Source organism: Somniosus microcephalus, chromosome 4, assembly GCF_052327205.1.
Source record: "Somniosus microcephalus isolate GS21.2 chromosome 4, FLI_Smic_1.0, whole genome shotgun sequence".
NCBI classification, from domain to species: Eukaryota; Metazoa; Chordata; class Chondrichthyes; order Squaliformes; family Somniosidae; genus Somniosus; species Somniosus microcephalus.
In genome coordinates this window covers 8191679-8203835 of record NC_140990.1, presented here as the reverse complement: position 1 = coordinate 8203835, position 12157 = coordinate 8191679, and positions in this window count along the sequence as shown.

The window sequence follows — 12157 nt, the reverse complement described above, 5'->3', positions numbered from 1 at the left end:
AAAATCAGGGACAAAATTAACAGTGTGGATTAATTAAGGAAAGCCAGCACAGATTTGTTAAAGGCAAATCGTGTTTAACCAACTTGATGGAGTTTTTTGATGAGGTAACAGAGAGGGTTGATGAGGGCAATGCGGTTGACGTGGTGTGCATGGATTTCCAAAAAGCGTTTGACAAAGTGCCACATAACAGGCTTACCAGCAAAGTTGAAGCCCATGGAGTAAAAGGGGCAGTGGCTGCATGGATAGGGAATTGGCTAAGTGACAGGAAACAGTGAGTAGTGGTGAACGGTTGTTTTTCGGACTGGAGGAATGTACACAGTGGTGTTCCCCAGGGGTCGGTTCTAGGACCACTGCTTTTCTTGATCTATATTAAAGACTTGGATGTGGGTGTACAAGGCACAATTTCAAAATTTGCAGATGACAGAGAACTTGGAAGTATTGTGAACAGTGAGGAAGATAGTGATAGACTTCAAGTGGACATAGACAGGCTGGTGGAATGGGCGGACACGTGACAGATTAAATTTAATGCAGAAAAATGTGAAGTGATATATTTTGGTAGAAAGAATGAGGAGAGGAAATATAAACTAAAGGGTACAATCCTAAAGTGGGTGCATGAACAGAGAGACCTGGGGGTATATGTGCACAAATCATTGAAGGTAGCAGGTCAGGTTGAGAAAGCAGTTAAAAAAGCTGATGGGAACCTGGGCTTCATGAATAGAGGTATAGAGTACAAAAATGTTGAAATTATGATGAACCTTTATAAAACACTAGTTCGGCCTCAACTGGAGCATTGTGTCCAATTCTGGGCACCGCACTTTAGGAAGGATGTGAAGGCCTTAGAGAGGGTGCAGAAAAGATTTACGAGAATGATTCCAGGGATGAGGGACTTCAGTTACGTGGATAGACTGGAGAAGCTGGGGTTGTTCTCCTTGGAGCAGAGAAGATTGAGAGGAGATTTGATAGAGGTGTTCAAAATCAAGAGGGGTCTGGACAGAGTAGATAGAGAGAAACTCTTCCAATTGGCAGAGGGGTCGAGAACCAGAGGACACAGATTTAAGGTGATTGACAAAAGAACCAAAGGTGACATGAGGAAAAACTTTTTTACGCAGCGAGTGGTTAGGATCAGGAATGCACTGCCTGAAAGGGTGGTGGAGGCAGATTCAATCACCGCTTTCAAAAGGGAATTGGATAAGTACCTGAAAGAGAAATAATGCAGGACGTCAGATTCCTGGGGCAGGAGGGACCAGTTCTGGGGCAGGAGGGACCTGTCCAAGGTGGACGGGTTGCACCTCAACAGAGCTGGGACCAATGTCCTCATGGGACGGTTAACTAGTGCTGTGGGGGAGGGTTTAAATTAATTAGACAGGGGGATGGGCACCAGGATGAAACATTAGAGAGGAGAAACAAGGTGAAGAGAGGACTGGGAGAGACAAATAGCACTAGAGGGACAGAATTGCTGGTCATCTTCCAAAATTCGATAGACTCTGGAACAGTTCCCATGGATTGGAGGGTAGCTAATGTTACCCCACTATTCAAAAAAGGTGGTAGAGAGAAAACGGGAAATTATAGACTGGTAAGCCTGACATCGGTAGTGGGGAAAATGCTAGAGTCCATTATAAAAGATGTAATAGCAGAGCACTTGGAAAACAGTGACAGGATCGGACAAAGTCAACATGGATTTACAAAAGGTAAATCGTGCTTGACTAATCTACTGGAATTTTTTGAGGATGTAACTGGTAGAATAGATAAGGGAGAACCAGTGGATGTGGTGTATTTGGAATTTCAGAAGGCTTTCAATAAGGTCACGCATAAGAGATTAGCATGTAAAGTTAAGGCACGTGGGATTGGGGGCAAGGTACTGACTTGGATAAAGAACTGGTTGGCAGGCAGGAAGCAAAGAGTTGGAATAAACAGCTCTTTTTCCGAGCGGCAGGCAGTGACTAGTGGGGTACCGCAGGGATCGGTCCTAGGGCCCCAGCTGTTCACAATATATATATAAATGATCTAGGCGAGGGAACTAGATGTAATATCTCCAGGTTTGCAGACGACACAAAGCTGGGTGGGCGTGTGTGCTGTGAGGAGGATGCCGAGAAACTCCAGTATGATTTGGACAGGTTGGGTGATTGGGCAGAAGCATGGCAGATGCAGTATAATGTGGATAAATGCGAGGTTATCCACTTTGGTGGCAAAAACAAGGCGGCAGATTATTATCTGAACGGCAATAGATTGGGAGAAGGGGAAGTGCAAAGAGACCTGGGTGTCCTTGTGCACCAGTTGCTGAAGGTAAGCATGCAGGTGCAGCAGGCGGTTAAGAAGGCAAATGGTATGTTGGCCTTCGTAGCGAGAGGGTTTGAGTACAGGAACAAGGATGTCTTGCTGCAGTTGTACAGGGCCTTGGTGAGACCACATCTTGAGTATTGTGTGCAGTTTTGATCACCTTATCTGAGGAAGGATGTTCTTGCCATGGAGGGGGTGCAGCGAAGATTCACCAGACTGATACCTGGGATGGCAGGAATGACGTATGAGGAGAGATTGGGTCGATTGGGCTTATCCTCGCTGGAGTTTAGAAGAATGAGAGGGGATCGCATTGAAACTTATAAAATTCTAACAGGACTGGACAGACTAGATGCAGGAAGGCTGTTCCCGATGGTCGGGGAGTCCAGAACCAGGGGTCACAGTCTAAGGATAAGGAGTAAGCCATTTAGGACAGAGATGAGGAGGGATTTCTTCACCCAGAGAGTGGTGAACCTGTGGAATTCTCTACCACAGAAGGCAGTGGAGGCCAGTTCATTAAATATATTCAAGAAGGAGTTGGATATATTTCTTAAGGCTAAAGGGATCAAGGGATATGGGGAGAAGGCAGGGATAGGGTACTGAATTTGGATGATCAGCCATGATCTCATTGAATGGCGGAGCAGGCTCGAGGGGCCGAATGGCCTACTCCTGCTCCTATCTTCTATGTTTCTGTGAACCCCAGGACCAGGCCCCTATGGGGAATAGTTATGCAGATCTAGGCGCAAAACTAGCTGCGGAAGACATGCAACCAGAGGACGCGTTCAAAAATGAAATAAATATGGTCATGATAGTCAGTGGGGTACAGGAAGTGAATATAATGGAGCTACAAGAAAATACTAGTAAAGAGCAAAGGGAGAAATGGAGACAACTGGCGCGCAATTACAAGATGGAATTTGGAAATGGGGCCCTCGTAACCAGGTGGTGGCACCGGAATGTTGTAGAGAACAACTGATGGCGCTATACCATGGTGTAACACATACTGGCAGAAGTAACATGTTGCACCTACTGACACAGTACTGGTGGTGGCCAAAGATAGGTCGGGAAGCAGCGAAATATTGCCACCGCTGTATAATATGCGCAAGAATAATGTAGGACAGAGATGTAGAGTTGGAGTAGCAAACCAACCCAGGCCCCAAGAACCCTGAGAAAACTTACAAATTGACTTTACCGGCCCCTTAGCGCAAGACCGGGGGAAGAAATATTGCCTGGTAATAATTGACCAATTTACCAGGTGGGTGGAAGCCTTTGCCACCCGAGACTGCTCTGCAAAAACAGTTGCACTAATATTGGCTACCGAGGTTATACCCCATTGGGGAGTGCCTCTGCAAATTGACTCAGACAACGGCACTCATTTCACTGGCAAAATAATGAAAGAAATCTGTAAGCTGCTACATGTGACACAAAAATATCACATACCATATCACCCCCAGAGCTCGGGGATGGTAGAAAGAATGAATAGGACACTGAAAAACGCGCTGACAAAAGCCATCCAAGAAACAGGGAAGGGATGGTCGGAATTATTACCCAGCATACTAATGAGGCTGCGAGCCACCCCAGGACGAACGACCGGACTGACCCCCTATGAATTAATGACAGGACGAGCTATGAGACGACCAGAGGATTTGGCTGGAGGGGTGGGAGAACCAGGAACAGTACAAGATAGATTAAGGCAATACTTAGTACAACTAAATCAGGAGGTACAAGCACTAAATATAGAAGTGAGGAAACAACAACAGATTAAAGATCTAGAAAGGCAGAATGCTGGACTTAAACCAGACGAGTTGCCCAGAATAGGTCAACAAGTAATGATGCAAGTTATCGGAAGAAAGGGAATGGGGCCCGTTGGATGGGGCCATGTACTGTATTAATGACAAGTGATACGTGTGTTTGTCTACAGGAACCGATGGGTATGCGATGGAAGCAATGGACCCAGGTGAAACCATTTAACACTAAAGACCCCCATTCTACCCTCTCCTCTAGGGGAAGGAGCTCGGAAGACGACCAGACCTCTGTTTAAATTACAGATAAACATGGATCCAGTCGACCCTTTATATCAGAGGGTCCGTCTCGGGGAGAAGAAGCTCTCCCGGTTTACCCTTACACCCGAGAACTCATTTTTAATGTGGAAGCAAGTCATCCTCGGTTCCGAGGGACTGCCTAAGAAGAAAGAAGAAGATATAATTGGAGTAAGACTTCTTTACTCCTGTACTCAAATCCTCTTGTAATGAAGGCCAACATACCATTTGCCTTCTTAACTGCCTTTCACGACCACCGGACGTCCCAAAATGCTTTTCAGCCAATGAAGTACTTTTGAAGTGTAGTCACTATTGTAATGTGGGAAACGCGGCAGCCAAATTGCGCACAGCAAGCTCCCACAAACAGCAATATGACAATGACCAGATAATCTGTTTTTTCATCATGTTGATTGAGGGATAAATATTGGGCTCAAAACACCGGGGATAACTTCTTCGAAATAGCACCACGGGATCTTTTACATCCACCTGAGGGGGCAGACGGAGGCCTCGGTTTAACGTCTCATCCGTAGGATGGCACCTCCGACACTGCAGCACTCCTTCATTACTGCCCCTCCGACAATGCGGCTCTCCCGCAGCACTGCCCCTCCGACAGTGCGGCGCTCCCTCAGTACTGCCCCGCCGACAGTGCGGCGCTCCCTCAGTACTGCCCCTCCGACAGTGCGGCGCTCCCTCAGTACTGCCCCTCCGACAATGCGGCTCTCCCGCAGCACTGCCCCTCCGACAGTGCGGCGCTCCCTCAGCACTGCCCCTCCGACAATGCGGCTCTCCCGCAGCACTGCCCCTCCGACAGTGCGGCGCTCCCTCAGTACTGACCCTCCGACAGTGCGGTGCTCCCTCAGCACTGACCCTCCGACAGTGTGGCGCTCCCTCAGCGCTGCTCCTCCGACAGTGCGTCGCTCCCTCAGTACTGCCCCTCCGACAGTGTGGCGCTCCCTCAGTACTGCCCCTCTGACAGTGCGGCGCTCCCTCAGTGCTGCCCCTCCGACAGTGTGGCGCTCCCTCAGTACTGACCCTCCGGCAGTGCAGCGCTCGCCCAGTGCTGCCCCTCCGACAGTGCGGCGCTCCCTCAGTATTCCCCCTCTGACAGTGCGGCGCTCCCTCAGTACTGCCCCTCCGACAGTGCGGCACTCCCTCAGTACTACCCCTCCGACAGTGCGGCGCTCCCTCAACACTGCACTGGAGTGTCAGCCTCGCTTTATGTGCTCAAGTCCCTGGAGCGGGATTTGAACCCACAACCTTCTGACTCTGCTATCCACTGAGCCACAGCTGACTCCAGTCTTTTACACAGTTTCATCATAACTTCCTTGCTTTTGCACTCTAGGCCTCTCCTAAAGCAGGGGAGTTATGATGAATTGTTAAACAGTTTTTTTTTGCAGAGTGACCAAGGCTGTCTGTAGGAAACAATTGTGCATTTGAAAGCAGCTTGTATTGTGAAGCTTGTGCCCCTTTGCCAGGCCCGCTGCCTGCGGCCCCTCTCCCAGATTCCAGCCCCAGCTCTGTGCTGACTGAGCTGCTCTCACCTTGGGACAGCGCGTCACAATCGGCCCCAGCGCACTTGAGCTGGAGAGGAGGCCCTGCCCCCTTGCCGCGCCGCCATTGGTTGGAGGACCAGGCCGCCCAGTTCAGTCCTCCCACCTCAGCCCTCGTCCTATTGGTCAGAGCTCCCGTCAGTCACAGGCCGGGCCGGCCTCCATCCACCTGATTGGGCCTCTTCCTCTGATGACATCACAATCGGGCCCCAGCCCACCAGAAATAACTGGCAGTTAGAAAGATTACCTGTAATCATCTGGCATTATTCTCTGACTATATAAGCTGTGACTTTATGCATCTCTCCACTTCACCTGACGAAGGAGCAGCGCTCCGAAAGCTTGAGATTTCAAATAAAACTGTTGGACTATAACCTGGTGTTGTGTGACTTCTTACAATCCTTTACTAGGACATTTTTTATTAATCCTGTCTCATTACACAGGACCAGATCTAAGATTGCCTGCCCCCTGGTTGGTTCAGTAACATACTGCTCAAGGAACCTGTCCCTAATGCACTCTATGAACTCTTCCTCAAGGCTGCCCTGCTCAATTTGATTTGTCCAGTCAATATGAAAGTTAAAATCTCCCATGATTATAGTTGTTCCCTTATTACAAGCCCCAACTATTTCCTGATTTATACTCCGACCAATAGAGTTGCAACTGTTAGGAGGCCTATAGACTACGCCCACTGGTGACTTTTTCCCCTTATTATTCCTTATTTCCACCCAAACCGTTTCACTATCCTGATCCTTTGACCCAATATCATTTCTCACTATTGCAGTGATTCCATCCTTTATTAACACAGCCACCCCACCTCTTTTTCCTTCCTGTCTGTCCTTCCTAATAGTCAAATACCCCTGGATGTTTAGTTCCCAGTCATGGTCACCCTTCAGCCATGTCTCCGCAATGGCCACCAGATCATACCCATGTGTAGTTATTTGTACCGTCAACTCGTCTATTTTGTTACGAATGCTGCGTGCATTCAGATAAAGAACTTTTAAATATGTTTTGTGACAATTTATTCCTGCTTTTACCCTCTTTACTACTTTACCTTTATATATTCTGTCCCTTCCTGATACGCCCTGGTTTTTAATTCCCCCACTGCTACCTTGCTCTATTGCCTTCTCCGCTGACATTTTTATTTTTCGCTCTCTTGAAACCTCCCCCCCACTAATTAGTTTAAAGCCCTCTCTACAGCCCTAGTTATTCAATTCGCCAGGTTTCTAGTCCCAGCACTGGCCAAGTGAAGTCCGTCCCAATGGAACAGCTCTCTCCTGTCCCAGTACTGGTGCCAGTGTCCCAAGAAGCAAAACCCATTTCTCACACACCAGTCTTTGAGCCACGCATTTAACTCTCTGATTTTATTTACCCTAGCCAAATTTGCTCCTGAGGGCAGGTACATAAGAACATAAGAAGTAGGAGCAGGAGTAGGCCATACGGCCCCTCGGGCCTGCTCCGCCATTCAATAGGATCATGGCTGATCCGAATCTAGACTCACGTCCACTTCCCTGCCCTCTCCCCGTAACCCCTAATTCCCTTATCTGCTAGGAAACTGTCTATCTCCATTTTAAATTTATTTAATGTTGCAGCTTCCGCAGCTCTCTGGGGTAGCAAATTCCATAGATTTACTACCCTCTGAGTGAAGAAGTTTCTCCTCATCTCAGTTTGGAAAGGGCAGCCCCTTATTCTTAGATTATGCCCCCTAGTTCTAGTCTCACCCATCAGTGGAAACATCCTCACCGCATCCACCCGATCAAGACCCCTCACAATCTTATATGTTTCGATAAGATCGCCTCTCATTCTTCTGAACTCCAATGAGTAGAGTCCCAACCTACTCAACCTTTCCTCATACGTCAACCCCCTCATCTCCAGAATCAACCAAGTGAACCTTCTCTGAACCGCCTCGAGAGCAAGTATATCTTTTCTTAAATATGGAAACCAAAACTGTACGCAGTATTCCAGGTGTGGCCTCACCAATACCCTGTATAACTGAAGCAAGACTTCCCTGATTTTATACTCCATCCCCCTTGCAATAAAAGCCAAGAATCCATTGGCCTTCCTGATCACCTGCTGTACCTGCATACTAACCTTCTGTGTTTCATGCACCAGGACCCCCAGATCCCTTTGTACTGTAGCGCTTTGCAGTTTCTCTCCATTTAGATAATAACTTGCTCTTTGATTTTTTCTGCCAAAGTGCATAACCTCACACTTTCCAACATTATATTCCATCTGCCAAATTTCTGCCCACTCACTTAGCCTGTCTATGTCCTTTTGCAGGTTTTTTATGTCCTCCTCACTCACTGCTTTCCCTCCCATCTTTGTATCGTCGGCAAACTTGGATATGTTGCACTCGGTCCCCTCCTCCAAATCGTTAATACAGATTGTAAAGAGTTGGGGTCCCAGCACTGACCCCTGCGGAACACCACTAGTTACTGATTGCCAACCTGAGAATGAACCATTTATCCCAACTCTCTGTTTTCTGTTAGATAGCCAATCTTCCACCCATGCCAGTATATTACCCCCACTCCAATGATTTTTTATCTTGTGCAGTAATCTTTTGTGTGGAACCTTTTCAAATGTCTTTTGGAAGTCCAAATACACCACATCCACTGGTTCCCCTTTATCCACCCTGTTTGTTACATCCTCAAAGAATTCGAGCAAATTTGTCAAACATGACTTCCCCTTTATAAAACCATGCTGACTCTGTCCGATTAAATTATGCTTATCCAAATGTCCTGTTACTGCTTCCTTAATAATGGACTCCAACATTTTACCAACCACAGATGTTAGGCTAACAGGTCAATAGTTTCCAACCTTTTGTCTACTTCCCTTTTTAAATAAGGGCGTTACATTAGCGGTTTTCCAATCTGCCAGGACCTTTCCTGAGTCCCCCACCATTGCCCCCTGTACAGCACGGGTTAGATACAGAGTAAAGGTCCCTCTACACTGTCCCATCAAACACTCCCAGGGCAGGTACAGCACGGGTTAGATACAGAGTAAACCTCCCTCTACACTGTCCCATCAAACACTCCCAGGGCAGGTACAGCATGGGTTAGATACAGAGTAAACCTCCCTCTACACTGTCCCATCAAACACTCCCAAGGCAGGTACAGCTCGGGTTAGAGACAGAGTCAAGCTCCCTCTGCACTGTCCCATTAAACACTCCCAGGGCAGGTACAGCTCGGGTTAGAGACAGAGTCAAGCTCCCTCTACACTGTCCCATCAAACACTCCCAGGGCAGGTACAGCACGGGTTAGATACAGAGTAAAGCTCCCTCTACACAGTCCCATCAAACACTCCCAGGGCAGGTACAGCACGGGTTAGATACAGAGTAAAGCTCCCTCTACACTGTCCCATCAAACACTCCCAGGGCAGGTACAGCACGGGTTAGATACAGAGTAAAGCTCCCTCTACACTGTCCCATCAAACACTCCCAGGGCAGGTACAGCACGGGTTAGATACAGACTAAAGCTCCCTCTACACTGTCCCATCAAACACTCCCAATGCAGGTATAGCACGGGTTAGATACAGAGTAAAGCTCCCTCTACACTGTCCCATCAAATGCTCCCAGGGCAGGTACAGCACGGGTTAGATACAGAGTAAAGCTCCCTCTACACTGTCCCATCAAACACTCCCAGGGCAGGTACAGCACGGGTTAGATACAGAGTAAAGCTCCCTCTACACTGTCCCATCAAACACTCCCAGAGCAGGTACAGCATGGGTTAGATACAGAGTAAAGCTCCCTCTACACTGTCCCATCAAACATTCCCAGGGCAGGTACAGCACGGGTTAGATACAGAGTAAAGCTCCCTCTACACTGTCCCATCAAATGCTCCCAGGGCAGGTACAGCACGGGTTAGATACAGAGTAAAGCTCCCTCTACACTGTCCCATCAAATGCTCCCAGGGCAGGTACAGCACGGGTTAGATACAGAGTAAAGCTCCCTCTGCACTGTCCCATCAAACATTCCCAGGGCAGGTACAGCACGGGTTAGATACAGAGTAAAGCTCCCTCTGCACTGTCCCATCAAACATTCCCAGGGCAGGTACAGCACGGGTTAGATACAGAGTAAAGCTCCCTCGACACTGTCCCATTAAACACTCCCAGGGCAGGTACAGCACGGGTTAGATACAGAGTAAAGCTCGCTCTGCACTGTCCCATCAAACATTCCCAGGGCAGGTACAGCACGGGTTAGATACAGAGTAAAGCTCCCTCTACACTGTCCCATCAAACACTCCCAGGGCAGGTACAGCACTGGTTAGATACAGAGTAAAGCTCCCTCTACACTGTCCCATCAAACACTCCGAGGGCAGGTACAGCACGGGTTAGATACAGAGTAAAGCTCCCTCTACACTGTCCCATCAAACATTCCCAGGGCAGGTACAGCACGGGTTAGATACAGAGTAAAGCTCCCTGTACACTGTCCCATCAAACATTCCCAGGGCAGGTACAGCACGGGTTAGATACAGAGTAAAGCTCCCTCTACACTGTCCCATCAAACACTCCCAGGGCAGGTACAGCACGGGTTAGATACAGAGTAAAGCTCCCTCTACACTGTCCCATCAAACACTCCCAGGGCAGGTACATCACGGGTTAGATACAGAGTAAAGCTCCCTCTACACTGTCCCATCAAACACTCCCAGGGCAGGTACATCACGGGTTAGATACAGAGTAAAGCTCCCTTTACACTGTCCCATCAAACACTCCCAGGGTAGGTACAGCACGGGTTAGATACAGAGTAAAGCTCCCTCTACACTGTCCCATCAAACACTCCCAGGGCAGGTACAGCATGGGTTAGATCCAGAGTAAAGCTCCCTTTACACTGCCCCATCAAACACTCCCAGGGCAGGTACAGCATGGGTTAGATACAGAGTAAAGCTCCCTCTACACTGCCCCATCAAACACTCCCAGGGCAGGTACAGCATGGGTTAGATACAGAGTAAAGCTCCCTCTACACTGTCCCATCAAACACTCTCAGGACAGGTACAGCACGGGTTAGATACAGAGTAAAGCTCCCTCTACACTGTCCCACCAAACACTCCCAGGGCAGGTACAGCACGGGTTAGGTACAGAGTAAAGCTCCCTCTACACTGTCCCATCAAATACTCCCAGGGCAGGAACAGCACGGGTTAGATACAGAGTAAAGCTCTCTCTACACTGTCCCATCAAACACTCCCAGGGCAGGTACAGCACGGGTTAGATACAGAGTAAAGCTCCCTCTACACTGTCCCATCAAACACTCCCAGGGCAGGTACAGCATGGGTTAGATACAGAGTAAAGCTCCCTCTACACTGTCCCATCAAACACTCCCAGGGCAGGTACAGCATGAGTTAGATACAGAGTAAAGCTCCCTCTACACTGTCCCATCAAACACTCCCAGGGCAGGTACAGCACGGGTTAGATACAGAGTAAAGCTCCCTCTACACTGTCCCATCAAACATTCCCAGGGCAGGTACAGCACGGTAAGATACAGAGTAAAGCTACCTCTACACTGTCCCATCAAACACTCCCAGGGCAGGTACAGCACGGGTTAGATACAGAGTAAAGCTCCCTCTACACTGTCCCATCAAACACTCCCAGGGCAGGTACATCACGGGTTAGATACAGAGTAAAGCTCCCTCTACACTGTCCCATCAAACACTCCCAGGGCAGGTACATCACGGGTTAGATACAGAGTAAAGCTCCCTCTACACTGTCCCATCAAACACTCCCAGGGCAGGTACAGCATGGGTTAGATACAGAGTAAAGCTCCCTTTACACTGCCCCATCAAACACTCCCAGGGCAGGTACAGCATGGGTTAGATACAGAGTAAAGCTCCCTCTACACTGCCCCATCAAACACTCCCAGGGCAGGTACAGCATGGGTTAGATACAGAGTAAAGCTCCCTCTACACTGTCCCATCAAACACTCTCAGGACAGGTACAGCACGGGTTAGATACAGAGTAAAGCTCCCTCTACACTGTCCCACCAAACACTCCCAGGGCAGGTACAGCACGGGTTAGGTACAGAGTAAAGCTCCCTCTACACTGTCCCATCAAATACTCCCAGGGCAGGAACAGCACGGGTTAGATACAGAGTAAAGCTCTCTCTACACTGTCCCATCAAACACTCCCAGGGCAGGTACAGCACGGGTTAGATACAGAGTAAAGCTCCCTCTACACTGTCCCATCAAACACTCCCAGGGCAGGTACAGCACGGGTTAGATACAGAGTAAAGCTCCCTCTACACTGTCCCATCAAACACTCCCAGGGCAGGTACAGCATGAGTTAGATACAGAGTAAAGCTCCCTCTACACTGTC